This window comes from Tursiops truncatus, chromosome 18 (genome assembly GCF_011762595.2).
Source record: "Tursiops truncatus isolate mTurTru1 chromosome 18, mTurTru1.mat.Y, whole genome shotgun sequence".
NCBI lineage: Eukaryota > Metazoa > Chordata > Mammalia > Artiodactyla > Delphinidae > Tursiops > Tursiops truncatus.
The window spans coordinates 55,956,308-55,972,975 of record NC_047051.1 but is presented as its reverse complement, the minus strand read 5'-3'; the positions used below and the strand labels follow the sequence as shown (position 1 = coordinate 55,972,975).

Genomic DNA, 16,668 nt, shown 5'->3' with positions numbered 1-16,668 from the left:
CAGCCACACAGCTCAGAAGAAACGGGAGAAAAAAAAGAATAAATAAATAATAAAATAATTAAAATTAATTTTTTTAATTATTAAAAATTATTAAAATAAAAAAATTAAAATGTAATAAAATAAAAAGGAGAGAGCAACCAAAGTATTAAACACATCCCCTATGGTAACAAGCGCTAAAAACTATACTAAGATAAACATAATAATCAGAAACAAGTCAGTTGCAGACAGCAAACCCCAAGTGTACAGTTGCTCCCAAAGTCCACTGCCTCAATTTTGGGTTGATTTGTTGTCTATTCAGGTATTCCACAGATGCAAGTTGTGGAATTGATTGCGGGGATTTAATCTGCTGCTCCTGAGGCTGCACAGAGAAATTTCCCATTCTCTTCTTTGTTTGCACAGCTTCTGGGGTTCAGCTTTAGTTTTGGCCCTGCCTCTGTGTGTAGGTTGCCCTCAGGCTTCTGTTCCGCCCAGACATGATGGGGTTAAAGCAGCGGCTGATTATGGGGCTCTGGCTCACTCATGTGGGGGGGAAGGAGGGGTACAGTAGTTACAATTGGAATGTGGGGCGAGCCTGCAGCGGCTGAGTCCAGCATGATATTACAGCAGCCTCAGGCGCACCATGTGTTCTCCCAGGGAATTCGTCCCTGGCTCATGGGACCGTAGCAGTGGCGGGCTGCACAGTCTCCCGGGGGTGTGTAGGTAGTGACCTGTGCTTGCACACAGGATTCTTGGTGGCTGCAGCAGCAGTGTTAGCGTTTCATGCCCATCTCTGGTGTCCAAGCTGATAGCCGCAGCCTGCACCCATCTCTGGAGCTCATTTAGATGGTGCTCTGCTGCCTGTGGGCAGACAGGGTAAGAATCCCTTCTCCTCTCGAACCCTGAAACAATGGTCTCTTGCCTCTTAGGCAGGTCTAGAGTTTTTTCCGGACTCCCTCCCAGCTAGCAATTTAGGCACATCTAGGTAAATATTATTCTGACGATTAAGTCTTTTGATTTCCCTGTCTTAATATAAAATAGAAAAATTTAAATTGGATATTACACGTGTGTGTACATCTATGAATATACCAAGCAAATCTTAAAATTTATGACTTAATCAAGATTATTTGGATATAAATATACAGAGATGTATATCAATAACTAACATGCACATAAAGGTATATGAAAAAATTTAATGTTACGGATCGAAGGGGTTATCATGTGTCTAGCTCCTTACGTGGGCCCCAACGGAGACAAAATAAATTAGATTTCAATTTAATCCTTACTGCAGAGTCTGACATGTGGACATTTATTCAATTCTTCATCATCATCATAATCATGTTTATGAATTATAGTTATTAAATGCATAAAACTTCTATTAATATGTAAAAATATGAAAATTACATCTTTTAGTTGATTACATAACTTGCTCTTAAATGATGTCTGTGATCTAATCTAAAATTAATTACAAAATATTTTATTGTAATTTTTTATGCATTCTGTTTTTAATTGACAAGCAGTTAAGCACATTAGAATATGAAAATATTTAGGTGTAGACTTTTTTTCTAAGGTAAATTTCTTGAAATATAGATGCACTCTTTTTAAAAATGTGAAAAGAAAGCAGTTTAAAAGACTAAGTGTAATGTAATGCAAAATTATCATAGAGTACTGAATGCTTTTCTATGGAGGTATTTCCAAAGTTTTTACTAGTCTTCATTAAACTGTATTGAGGATTTTAATGGAACAGAAGGGAAAAGACTGATTCAGAATTGCCAATTGCCATTCAACAGTCTTTCTCTTCACTATGTCTTCTGCAGTATTGTACTCATAGAACACTGAAGTATCACAGTATTTCTTGTCGACTGGCAAGAAGACAGCTCTGAGGATAGTTGTACAGCCTCTTAGAAACTAATTAGCATTATTACAAAGGATTGTATATTATAATTAACAATTAAACTTAAACTTTCAGAACAGAAGCTGGTCCTCCCTAGAGGAAGCTCCACATAGATTATTGCTAAAGGAAGAACTGAATGAAAATTTCTTCATACACCAGTTACATAATTATGATTTTTTGCTACAGTCATTACTCTTTAAATGTGCTATATATGTGCACCTATAACTTTGAATACACATTTCTATATAATTAGATATTAAATAATATTTGCATTTTTTATTGAAAACATTGTATTGTGACTACTTTTCAAATCTCTAAACTAAGCGCTATTATAATATTTGTCTACACCTACTTTGAATAAACATTTTTGATAAACAAAGGGACAGTATAAAGATCTGAACTACTGATTCCTAACCATATCCCAGTGGATTTTTGAGACATCTGGGACCAAATGTTCTGAAAAATATAACCTCTATTATGTTCAAAGACTTGATATAAAAGTTATCACTTTCAAAGAAGAGTCTAAACCTTAATTAATCAATTTTGGAGGGAAATTAAACATTGCATATGTTACTTTTCTTTTTCTTTTCTTTTTTTTTTTTTTTTGCGTTACACAGGCCTCTCACTGCTGTGGCCTCCCGTGTCACGGAGCACAGGCTCCGGACACTCAGGCTCAGCGGCCATGGCTCATGGCCTCAGCCGCTCCGCGGCACGTGGGATCCTCCCGGACCGGGACACGAACCCACGTCCCCCTCATCGGCAGGCAGACTCTCAACCACTGCACCACCAGGGAAGCCCTTCTTTTTCATTTTTGTACTTATGACTATATTGTAATTTCAGGGAAATTGAATCCTTTTACTCTCTAATCAGCAACATAAAATTTTGGATGGGATTAATAATGATGTAGGGTGGGTATTCTATTTTCACCTAGCAATTTGGTGCACTTGCTCATAATTGGTAATTTTAACAAGTAAAAACCTTTTTTGTTTTTGTTTTTTTTCCTTAAAAACTGTAGCTCACTGTGTTAAGCCCATTAGGTACTCAAATATATGTTTTTGAAATTTGGAATTTATGTATATTCATTATTGTTAGCAAATTTCCTAAATGTAAGCTAAGAAACCTAGGAGACTTTCTGTTGAGTGAGCTAAACCTTATGTCATATATATGTGCTCAAATTATTCTTGGCATCAGAAGTATGATTTTATAAACTGAATCGTCCAGATCTATACCAATTATTTTTGAAATCTAAATTTTAAATAGAAAGACTTACTATTGTATTTAAACTTTAAAATGTATATTATTATAGATATAGAATCATTTGATATTTTAATGAAATTACCATGTTTGCCACTTAGCCAGGGAGCACAATGGCCATAATTGTTCTGGGCTCCTAATATTCATGCACTTATATAATCTTCTCATACACTGTTCCCATATGATGAAAAGAATGCTGAAGAAGTGGTAATGTGTGACTTCTAGGGTATGTCATAAAAGCCTTTATCATTTCCAAGTTGGTCTCTTAGATGACTTGCTTTGGAGAAAGTTCACCGTCATGCAATTAAAACAAAAATCTAAAGATCCCAAAGAAGAGGTGCAGAGAGAAACTAATACCCCTAGCCAACAATCATTACCAGTTGGCCAGCTATGTGAGTGACCCCTCCAGTCTCCAGGTCGTCAAATAACTGTGGTCCCAGCTGTTATCTAATTACAAATCCATGAAAGACTCCAAGCAAGAAATGTGAATCTGAGCCCTTCCTGAACTATGGACCCAAAAAACTCTGAGATGCAATAAATTATTACCTTTACAAAAGTAATTAAATTTTGTGTGATTTGTAAGATAGTGTTACTAATTAGAACAGATAGTAATCAGCTTCATGAAAGTGTAAAATCTGATTTGAATATTGTTACATAGAAAGGTTTAGAGTAGTCAGGACAGATTTTTTTTTTTTTACTTTACATTTTATTATACTTTTTGAGATGGTTGTAGATGCACATGCAGTTATAAAAAATACAGAGCACTCCCACAAACCCTCTACCCATTTTTGCTCAGTAATTACATCTTTAAAAACTATAATACAACATTTCAATGAAGATATGGGCATTGATACAGTCAAGATAAAGACCATTTCAAACCCACAAGGAGCCTTCATGTTATGCCTGGAATAAACCCACTTGAAGAGCAAATGGGAATTTTAGAATTAAAAAAAATTAATAACTAAAATAAAATCTCAGTAAATGGGCTCAACAACACAATGGTGGAGACATAGAAAACAATCAGTGTACTTGAAGATAAAACAATAGAAATAATAAAATCTGAACAGTGTAGAGAAAATATTCTGCAAGAAATATGAGTAGAGCCCTAGGACCTTTTGGACTATAACCTGAAGATCTAACACCAGTGTTTTTTGAATCCTGAGAAGAGAGGTTAAAAAGAGTGGTTCTGAAAAGTACTGGAAGTAATAATGACTGAGTCCTCTCCCTAACTTTGGCACAAACCATAAACCTACAGATAGAAATAACTGAACATCTCCCAGATAGGATAAACTTGAAATCCACACCCATATATATATAATCAAACTTCTGAAAACTAAAGATGAACAAAAAATATTGAAAGCGTACAGAGAGAAATGGAACTTTAGCAATGGGGGGAAAACAATTCGAGTAACAGTCAATTTGTCATCCAACACCATGGAGGCCAAAAAGTACACTCAACCAAAAATTTTATACCCAGTGAATTTACCCATCAGGAATGAAGAGAAACTCAATACATTCACAGATGAAGGAAAACTAAGAATTTGTCAACAATTGACCTACCCACAAATAATGGCCAAAAAAATGTTCTGTGAAAATAAAGGAAATGATAAAAGAAGAAAGTTGAGAGCATCAGTAAAGAAGAAAAAATAATGTAAAAAGAAAATGTGACTAAAAACAATCCATTTTCTTTCTCCTGATATGTTTTCTCCGTTATGTTTCATGGTTGAAACCAAAATTAAAACATTTTCAGATATGGATTTAAATATATGGAGAGGAAATTTTTAAAGACAATTATAAATGTGAGAGATTAAAGAGATATAAAGTGAGATAAACCTTCTACACTTTTCTCAAACTGGTAAAATGTGAACATCAGTAGACTGTGATGAGTTTTATATGTATAATGTAATCTCTAGAGCAACCACTAAAGCAATGCATGCAAATACCTATTAGCATATTAAAATGGAGTTTTTTTAATGTTAAAATCACCCACACTAATGTAGAATAAAGAAAACAAAGATATGAAAACCAGAGATAACACAAAATAAAAAATAAAATGACAAATTTAGCCATAATCTATCAATAAATATCCTAAATATGCATGATTTAAGCATTCTTTTGAAAGAAATTGGAAAAGTTGATTTAAAAAACATGATCCAACTCTATATTATCTACAAAAAAATTACTACAAATATAAAAATTAGGTAGGTTGAAAGTAAACTGTTGGAAAAAGATAAAGAAACATTAATTTAAAAATCACCGTTATTAAAATATTATAAATATTTGTTAGCTCAAAGAAATAAAAATGTAGTAGGCACTTTTGGTGATCATGTGGTATCACATGAGGCTCCCTCTGACTTCAGCCTCAGCTTCAGTGGACAGTGCCATACAATTTACAGTTTGGATTCAACCAACAGTATTCCACAATATATCTGTGTCACACAGCTTTCTAATTTCTGTCTCAGAGCCTTCATTGAAAACACAGGAATATATTCAGCTAGATATGCTTATCTGAATTAAAGGCAATTGACATTATTGGAGGCAGGGAAATGTCCAATCTATGAGGTAGGATTAATGCTTTGGCTACCGTCCTTCAGGTGCACAATTTGGAGTGACAGAAGACCTGGCACAAGTGAGCTACCATTAATACAGCAGCAGCTTTAATAACAAACTTTGAATTACTTTTTTCTTCACCTACCTCCTTCTTCCTGCAATCTCAGTCCTGTTTCCCAGGATCATGACCCATACAAATACCAGCACCCAATCCTAGCCTCTTTTCTGCTTTCAGGGAAAAAAACTATTAAAAGTTACTTTTTTTCTTAGAGGTAATTAGCTAGCTATACTCTTTTTTTTTTTTTTAACATCTTTATTGGAGTATAATTACTTTTAGTAATTATAGTAACAGTTTATCTATTTTCTTATTTATTTAGCTATTTAAAAGTTCTTAATATTTAGTCATAAATATTTAATCATAAAATAATATTTTTCTTTGTCATTAACTATTGCAAATTTTTCTTGAAGTAATAGATATATAGTTATGTGTCAATTGATAGCATTTCAAAATATTAAATATAAAGGAGCTTTCATTCCCAGACTGCAATAAGAGCTGAATTGAAAGTAGAATTTGACCCTAAGACAAATTCAAACTATTCTTGGTCTATAGAACACTATGATGATGCTCTGACTTAAAATTTAACAATGTGGTCAGAAAACATTAATTTAAACTTATTGTGAAGACTACATTCATTCTTATTCAACTGTTATTGTCATGTATTATACCAATAATATTAGTTGCTTTTGAATAAACATTTGTATTTTCTCTTTAGATTGAAAAAAGATTTTTCAACAAATCTGCTTCATGTTTAGATTATAATACATGTTAAGCAACATGGTTATATACCATATCACGTATGATTTTATTTGGTTTTATAAGGAAAATTTTGAAAAACAATACTAGAATGATGAATAAAAAAGTTAAAATCTCAATTTTGTCTTCTTGCTGATTTGAAATTATGTCAATGGAAATGACTGAACCATTAATTTAGGCTAAGGAGTCTTGTCTCAATTTTATCTCTTCCTTACATCCCTAAGGTTATGAGATAATGGATGTATTGTTTCCGGGTAAATGTACTTTTTATCGCTATTGCAGGGTAGTAGGCATTTTTGTTTCAATGATTTTCTGTCATTCTGTGAGAGTGATGGAGTCTGTGACTTATAAAACAGTGTCGATAAAAGGTTTTCTTGATACATTAAGTACCTTTGCAAACCCAATGTTCAGTTTCTTCACATAAGAAGAATAGAGTTTGGTGGTACCTGTAATGAACAAAGATCTTCAACAAATGTGATTTGACTCCACGAGGAAGAAGAGCATAGAAGTATCTTCTTTTGATTATAGAGGTTTGTTTCACTTCTTACAAAAAGTGTTTACATCTCTGAAAAAAACTGAAAAATGGTTTATTTTTAATGAATGAAAGTAATAAAATTAATAAAATGATTTTTAAAAATTTTAATGAATGTTGGGCTTCCCTGGTGGTGCAGTGGTTGGGAGTCCGCCTGCTGATACGGGGGACACGGGTTCGTGCCCTGGTCCAGGAGGATCCTGCGTGCTGCGGAGCGGCTGGGCCTTTGAACCGTGGCCGCTGAGCCTGCGCGTCTGGAGCCTGTGCTCCGCGACGGGAGAGGCCGTGGCGGTGAGACGCGTGCGTACCACAAAAAAAAAAAAAAAATTTAATGAATGAGAGTAAAAATATTCTTAGAAAAATAAGATTCAATTTATTTAATGCATTTTATAAGTGGAATTTCACAACCTGAGTAACATAGTTCCCCACTGAAAAACTATATATATACGCATATACACATGTATATACATATACACATATATACACATATACATATATTGTATATATATATATATATATACAAATTCTGATATATAATTTGCCTATTTAAAGCACACAATTTTAGTATAGTCACAGAGTTGCACAACCATCACCACAGTTAATTTTAGAACATTATCATCATCCTTCCCCAAATCCCACATACCCAATAGCAATCACTTCCCATATCCTACCACCACCTGGTTTTATGCAAAATAATAAACTTTGTTTTTGTATATTTGCTGACAATTTTACTATTTTGGATATTTCATATAAGTGGAATCATATGCTTGTAATAATTTGATTCTTCTAGCTTTCTTTTTTACTTGGTCTAGATAGCTAAAGCATTGTCATTTTTTCTCCTATTTTTTCATAGAACCAACTTTTGGTTTTATTGACTTTATTTTCTATTATTTAAAATTCTGCACTAATCTTTATTATTTTCTTCCTCTGCTTTCCTTCAGTTATTTTGCTCTACTATTTCTAGTTGCTTCTGGTGGAAGGTTGGTTATTTATTTGAGATCTTTCTTTTCCCCCCTGGCTTTATTGAAGTATAATTTTAAAAATTGTCTATATTTAGTGTGCAAAGTGATGATATATGTATACATTGTATAAAGATTACTACAGTCAGGTTAATTAATATACCTATTACCTCAGATATTAGTCTTTTTTTGTGTATATATGTTGTGAGAATGCTTAAGGTTTATCTCTTAGCAAAGTTCAAGTATACAATACAGTATTATTAACTGTAATCACCATCTTTTTTGTTTTCTTTTATATGGGCATTTAAAATATATTTCTCTCTGGATACTTATTTAGTTGTATCCCTTAAATTTTGGTATGTCATCTTTTCATTTTTATTCATTTCAAGATATTTTCTAGGTTCCTCATGATTTCTTCTTTGAGCAATTGTTTATTTAGCAGTTTCTGTGAATTTCCACTTATTTGTAAAATTCTCAAATTTCCTTCTGATATTGCATTCTAATTTCTTTCCATTATGATCAAAGAAAATTCTTAAAGGATTTCACTCCTTTTAAATGTATTAAAGCTTATTTTGTATCCTAGCATGTGGTCTATTTTGAAGAATGTTAAATGTATAACAGATAATTGGTATTCTATTGTTATCAAGTGACATACTTTAGACATGTCTGTGAGTTCTCGTTGGTTTTCAGTGTTGTATTTATCTTCTTTTTTCTTGTCATTCTTTTGCCACTTTTTTCTCAACTATTACTTTAGAATTGCCAATTTTCACCTGCAAAATTGTTTCCTTAGTTGTTTTCTATATTTGTGGACCCTCTTCTTAGGTGCACATGTGTAGATAATTGTTATGTCTTTCTAATGGATTTACTCTTTTTTATCATTGTGTTTCTTTATCTCTAGTAAATTTTTTGTTTTAAAATCTTTTTTTGGCCTAATATTAATATAGCTACTCCAGCTTTATTATGGTTACTATTTGCATGATATATATTTTCCATCCTTTTACTTTCAAACTATTTGTTTCTTTGAATTTAAAACCTGTCTCCAGTAGAGAGCATATATCTGGTACTTAAAAAAAAATTCTGTCAATTGTTTCATTCATTTATTTGAACTCTTTAATCCATTCATATTGAATGTTATCATTAATATAGTTGAATTTATGTCTCTCAATTTACCTTTTATTCTCTGTATACTTCATGTCTTTTTGGCCTCCACTTGACTACTTTCTTTTGCATTGAGTATTTTCTAGTTTAACATTCTAATTCTCTTAAAAATTTACACTGTATTTATAAATTATTTTCTTAAATCATTGTTCTAGGTCCTGCCAAAGCCTCTTAACTTCACCATGATCCACTACAGATGTATGCTAACTGTATTCTAGTAGATATATATTGCTTACATTGCTATATGCTTCATCATTTTTTGAGCATTTAAAAAATATCTAAATATAATACAAATCCACCAATACATTGATATAATTATTACTTTATATAATTTCATGTGTTTTAGCTAAAATGAAAGAAGAAATGGAGGATATCTATTTTATAGTTATACATATTTATATATTTACATATATACATATTTAATATATACATTTTAACTTTCCTATTTATCATTTCTACTTCTCTACATTTGTTCCTGTGGATTTGAGTTACTATCTAATATTACTTCCTTACTCCACATCAGCTTTGTTCTCACTCGCCTCCTTTGTGCCTCCTTTTCTATTGTCAAAGATGTTACATTTGTATATGTTATAGAACCAAAAATTCTATTGTATTAATGTTGTTAATAAAATTGCTTTTTGACTTGGGTAATGGAAGAAAGGAGAAAAGACATGAATTTGAATTGTTTTTTACAATTACAGATTTTTCTTTATGATTGCTTTGTTATTTGTTTTCAGATTTCTATCTTGAGCCACTTATTTTCAAATGGAAGAACTTATTTTCATATTTCTTGTAAAGTGAGTCTGCTAGCAATAGATAATCTTTTTATCTGTGAATGTTGTTGTCTTTTTATCTTCTTTTGTGAAAGACATATTGCTGGATATAAGGTTCTTGGTTGACAGTTTTTTGTGTGTTTCTTTTCTCCTTTTAGCACTTTGAATATGTCATCCCACTGCCTTCAGGCCTCAGTTTTTTCTGATGAGAAGTCAGCTATTTATCTTACTAGTGTTCCATTGTATGTGATGAGTCACTTGTTCTCTTGCTGCTTCAGTATTTTCTTTTTGTCTTTGCCCCTGATAATTTTTAGTATACTATATAATATGTTAGGATGTGGATCTCTTTGCATTTATCTGATTTTTAAATCACTGAGCTTCTTGGAAGATTAGATTAATGTCATTCATCCAATTTGGGAAGTTCTCTGTAATTTTTCAAAATTTTTTCTGCACTTTTCTCTCTCTCCTCTTCCTCTGGTACTCATTTTATTCATAGTTGGTGTAGTTAACAAGGTCCTCCTTTTCTATGAAGGCCTGTACATTTTTGTCATTCTTTTGTCTATTTGTTACTCAGATTGCATAATCACTGTCATCAAATTTACAGACTCTTTCTTCTCCTTCAAATCTACTTTTGACACCTTCTAGTAATTTTTCATTTGTTGTACTATTAAACATCACCACTTTCATTTTAAAATGACTCTCTTTATTGATATTCAATATTTGGTGTATATTGTCACCATACTTTACTTCTTTATGCATGATTTCCTTTAGTTCTTTGAATATATTTATAATAATTGCTTTCAAGTCATTGTCTTCTAAGTCCTATATATCAGCCCTCTCAAAGTTTCTTTTGCCTGCTTTTTCTTGTGCATGTTCACTTTCCCTTATCTTTGCACATACCATAATATTTTTTTGTTTAAAACTGGACAGGTTAGATAACCTATCAAATATATATTAATCTCCCCTTTTTCTGGGGCTTGTTGTTTTTCGCTTGTTTGTTTGTACCTCTGGTCTTCTTGGCTTGTCTCTTTTCACATTGAACCATCACCATGTAAGTGAGCTGAGGCAGTGAAAATTGGGGCCCCAGTTTTTTTGGCCTGCCACACCTTAGGTAAAGTCTCAGCCCTTTAAGTGCAAGCTGGGTAGAAGAAGGAAGCCCCCAGCCCTTTGACTGTACTTACCTGGGATTAGCCTCAGAAACAAAGTGTTGGGGATTATAAGAAATCAGGGTGGTCACTCCACTGTCCATTGTGATACTGTAACCCTTGAATAGGAGCTGAGGCAGGGAAAAGAAGCCATATTTTCTTACCCACATTCAGCCTGAGTGGAGTTTCAGTCATGCTTATCTGAGAGTAGGGGCTGAACTGTCCTAAGAGCCACAGACCCTCACTGTTGTTATCAAGATTTATTCTATTTGTGTTGAGTAAACATTTATTCCTTTGCTGTATGCTCTTAGGATAATTTTAAAAGCCTTTGGTTTTTTTGAAAAAATAATTTCCATCAGTTTATATTTGATTTCATTGATTGGGGGTCTGTGGAATTTCTCACACTGTCATTCAGAAAGTAATCCCCAACAGTATAGCTTTATCTAATTTTTGCTGAAATCATTTAGAAAAGCTTGTGAAATGAAATGAAAGTAAAAAATATTAAATTGTTACGAGTTCTGTGCTATTAAAAGATGATTTTTAATCATTTAAAATAAATGTATGTAATGATGTTAAGTTTCTCACTTTGTATTTCATTTTATAATGCAACAAACAAATGTTGTAGTTCACTTAAAATTACCATCCAGCAGGAAATGTTAAAATATATATTCCATATAGAACAGAGTTTAAAAAAAAGTCTTACCAAGGCAATTAAATATGAATTATTAAAGATATGCTCTGTTACTTTCATCTTTACATAATTTACAGGCACTTCCTTTCATCAGTTACTGCAGCCTATCAAAGCAACTGCTAGAATTCACAGTCATTTTCATTAAGTGTAATTGCTTTGAAGTAAAATCTCTAGCCATAGTAATATGGTTCCAAGGTAATACAGAATGTTAAACTGGTTGGTTGGACAAAAAAAAAAAAAAAATTCCTGCCTTTTGCTATAATTTGTTTTGAATGTGACTTATATAATCTTCAGGCAAACATACTTCCAAGAAGCCAAAAAGGTATATGATTGGAATACTGTACAAATGGCTAAAACTGTCATTGGATTTTATTGTGAAAGAGGAAAAGTATTGTTACAGTGTCCTGTTTAGCAGGTGATTTATTCTTTTGTTAGGTTAGAGCTCCCCTATGTGGCTATTTGGTTGAGACACACTAAGGATGTACTATATTCTATAATAACAATTAAACATAAATTAACCTCACAGATATCTTCCAATAATAATATATTGAGGTAATCATCTGTAAATAATTTTAAGTCATAGAAAGTAAAATTTTTCTTCCTTTGACTAACACTACCTAAAGGATATTAATGGAATGAAATGTAAAGGATGGAAATAAAATTCAGTGTTTGCCTGGGATTCATGAATATAAGCAAATTTCCATCTAAGTCAACATGCTCATACTCAACAGGCTACTTAAATTTGAGATAATTTATTTCCAAACAAGTATTAGTAAGGTTTATTTTCTATTTATTTAATTAATTTATCAAATTAATACATATACTTTTAAGGATATGAGAACATGTAAAAAGCAGTGTTGTCCTCAGTATACTGAAATTTTAGTAGGGAGTACAATTCATGTAAGCAAACATCAAATAATTCAGCTGTGAATATTTTTTTCCTTGTGATGAGAACATTTAGGATTTAGTCTCTTAACTTTCGTAGATAACATATAGCAGTGTTAATTATATTAGTCATATTGTATATTACATCTCTAGTATTTATTTATCTTATAACTGGAAGTTTGTACCTTCTGACTACCTGCATCCAATTCCTCCTCCCTCTGTCTCCCACCTCATAACCACAAATCTGATCTCTTTTTCTATGTGTTTGTATATTTGTTTTTTGAAGTATAATTGACCTACAACACTGTGTTAGTTCCTGGTGCATGACATAGGGACCAGATATTTTTATACATTACAAAATGATCACCACAATAATTCTAGTTTCCATCTCTTATCATACAAAAGTATTACATAATTAGAGACTACATTACCCACACTGTACATTTCATCCCCATGACTCATTTATTTTGTAACTGCAAGTATGTCTCTCTTAATCAGAATTATTTTAATACAATCAATTTTTTCTGCAGTTTTGGTGGCAATGTAAATTTTTGTTCAGTGGTTTAAATTTTAAAATATATGTGTGCTATTTCTGTGTTTTGCTAAGAATGGGGAAGGCATTTTATATGAAAGAACTATGAGCAGCTTGCAAACAATCTGAACATTAAAAATTAGTGTGGAGGGCTTCCCTGGTGGCGCAGTGGTTGAGAGTCCGCCTGCCGATGCAGGGGACACGGGTTCGTGCCCCGGTCCAGGAAGATCCCACGTGCCGTGGAGCGGCTGGGCCCGTGAGCCATGGCCGCTGAGCCTGCGTGTCCGGAGCCTGTGCTCCGCAAAGGGAGAGGCCACAACAGTGAGAGGCCCGCGTACAGCAAAAAAAAAAAAATTTATGGGCCTACGTAGGTCATGTTTCACTACTTGAATAAAAAACATGTTCAGGGAATAGGATACTCTTCTTTACAACCTATATCATAATCTCAAATCCCTGCTGGAATGCAGGGGCTCCTTGATTGAAGACTTTCTCGAAACTACAGAAAATGTGAAAGGATATAACTGGCAACCACCAGATGCTTTGTTACCACCTAATAAATATTGCCCAGGAATGAATAAACTTAAGTGTACTCACCCACTTCCCCTCATCTATCAGTGGCTGTCATATCAACACCTCAATTCCAGATACTAATAACTATAACCATTGGTGTATAACCATAGTGTATTGATTTTAAACAACAGAAATAACCATGTCTGGTGTAAGCAAAATAGACATTAATGGAAGTTACCATGTACATCACAGAATTAAAGGGATATTTGAAAAATAAGTCTTGAATAAAGGAACCAAATTTTTCTGAGTACATAGCAACCATTTGTTGCAACCAATCTTTGGGAATATTTTAAGTCTAATGTATTTATGGACTAGGGTAGTTGGAAAAGGTTAAATTTCAGTTCTGGCATCTAAAATTGTTCAGAATAAGCTCACATATGAACCAGCTCATCAGCCCCTAACTAGGTTTACATTCTGGGATTTTCTCAATCCAAAATTTCTAAAAGATCACATTTACCTAAATCCAAAATTTCTGCTTGGCATAGAATGCCTAAATGTCCCATTTGAATTTGAAAGAGTATACCTCTCTCTCTGAAGTCTTACGTTTATGTACGTCATTATACTCAAACTTCCTTTTTGTTTACCCAGAACATTCCCCATCCTTGATGCTGGTTCAATCTGGGATGGAGACAGTGCCTTGATCAGGTCAAGAATGAGACTTCATGTGCTGGAAGGAGGAAGGAACATATATGGTAGGATACTGGAAATTTGGAAAGCCCATGACCGCCTCTTCTCCCTTCCAGATGCTAATGTTTAGAGAGAATATATACAATAACCACCAGTCCAAAAGAGATTCAAAATACTTCAAAGTATCTGAATTTTAATATCAGTAGCACCCAGGACCTCTAGAAGATTTCCAGGTTTCTGGAAAGCTCTATGCCTGGCAGAACCTTCGATCACACAGCATTGAATTTAAAATCTACCAAGAAACTAAGCTTTGTCTCTCAAGTATTTTTCTTGCCCTCTTCCTCCTTTCCCTCCTTCCCCTCCTTATCTTCCTACCCTTCCCCTCCCTGTCCTTCTTCACTTTTTCCTCTTAACTCAAGAACATGCTAACACTGTCTCTTGGGCTGGTGTTTGTACTTTCAGATGATCGTTTAACATACTGGCTAAAAGGGAAGTAGTTTCCTGGGGAGAGAGATGAATTTATGGTAAGGCACATAGTTTCTTTAGTTTTATGTATTGTATATAAGTCCAAATCTTCATTTTAAGATGTAAGGAAAGACTTTTAAACTATAACACATATCTCAGACACTCTAAAAAGAAATAATAAAATCAACAGCATTGGCTAAGTACGAAACAAAGGCTTGAATAGGATAAAGACACTACAAATCAAAGTTTAATGTAAAAATTAAACTCTGGGAGAGAATATTTGTAACACATATAACAAGTAATTGTTTGATGAATCCTAAATGTAATTGCTTGATGAATCCTTACTAAAAGTGCACCTAAAAATAAGAATCAGGCATGGTGTTTAATGGAAAAATAGACCAGATATAGATAGGGAGTGTTACTTTTAATTAAGCGATATGAAACTATGTCCTGGGAAATATCAGAATATTGGTCACTTTGTAGATAAACATATCAAAAGATGTTTGATGCTTACAAATAATCATAACAAGGCAAACTAAAATTAAACACTAAAGATTGATACTTTATTTTTTAATGATTTCAGTATTCACAGTGTTTTTTGTTTGTTTCTTTTTGAGGGAAATGTATTTTGAACAAGTATTTTGAAAGTCAAATTGGCTAATTGACTTGAGCTAAAGATGTGAATTTCCAAAGAGCAATCCTATTCTGGGGAGGTATCCTAGAAAAATAAATGCATGCTTGCTGTGACGAGCATGCAAATTTATTGACAACAGTATTGTTCGAAATAGCAGTAAAAGAAACCTAGATATATTAAAATCTATATAGGAGAATCATTACACAAATTGTTATAAATCTGTATATGAGATATGTTGTGCACTGGAAAGGAGAGACTATTTAAAGTGAAAAAATCAAGTGAAAGAGCAGTATATACTTGTTCTCACTATGGGGAATTTGTGTATGTGTCACTGACTTGCTCAACACCTATTCCAACCTGTTTCTAATATTTTTTACTGTGCAAGTGGGAGGACAAAAACTATTTTCTAAGACTTCCTTGCAGTTAGGCAGGCCCCTGGGGGTAATTTAGATGTTTCCAATCAGATGCACGCTTGTGTGAATTTGATCTAGGCCTGGATTGTAATGAGGTAAAGAACTGACATAGTCCAATGTGTCCATTTTGCTGGCAGCTATCTGTGTGGTTTGAGGATCCAGGAGCCTCTTGATCTGACAAGGGTGTGACCAGGGATTTGTTCTAGAATCAGCAGCTATGGCAGCAGCTTCCTGAAACTACAGCTTCTTGACTGTTGTACTCAGAGAGGCAAAATTTGTGACCATCATCTGTGTTTGGTTTTAGAAGTCCCTTCCCTAAGCTCAGTTTCAAGTTATTTTCTTAAGCCTTTAAAAAGAAAGTCTCTTTTTGCTTTAACCAGTTAGGATGTTTTCTCTTTTGCATTGTTTTCTACAACCTGAATAAGATACGTACCAATATTTTAAAAATGGCTCTCTGGGATAAAAATCCACAGAATAGCTTCTTCATGGTGCCTGTTTTTTTTTTTTTTTTTTTTTTAACATCTTTATTGGGGTATAATTGCTTTACAATGGTGTGTTAGTTTCTGCTTTATAACAAAGTGAATCAGTTATACATATACATATGTTCCCATATCTCTTCCCTCTTGCGTCTCCCTCCCTCCCACCCTCCCTATCCCACCCCTCCAGGCTGTCACAAAGCACCAAGCCAATATCCCTGTGCCATGCGGCTGCTTCCAACTAGCTATCTACCTTACTACGTTTGTTAGTGTGTATGTGCCTGTTTTTTATTTTACATCTGAATATTCTTTTATTTGTT

General features: G+C 33.4%; 1 long non-coding RNA gene across 1 annotated transcript in view; it reads left to right on the top strand.

Moving 5' to 3' along the window:
• The first annotated feature begins 14,344 nt into the window (after positions 1–14,344).
• Positions 14,345–16,668, top strand: part of LOC141276982 (uncharacterized) — a 56,582-nt gene continuing 54,258 nt past the window's right edge. The window contains exons 1-2 of the long non-coding RNA XR_012327472.1: positions 14,345–14,425; positions 14,823–14,884. This is a non-coding gene — a long non-coding RNA (uncharacterized lncRNA). The remainder of the gene's footprint in view (positions 14,426–14,822; positions 14,885–16,668) is intronic.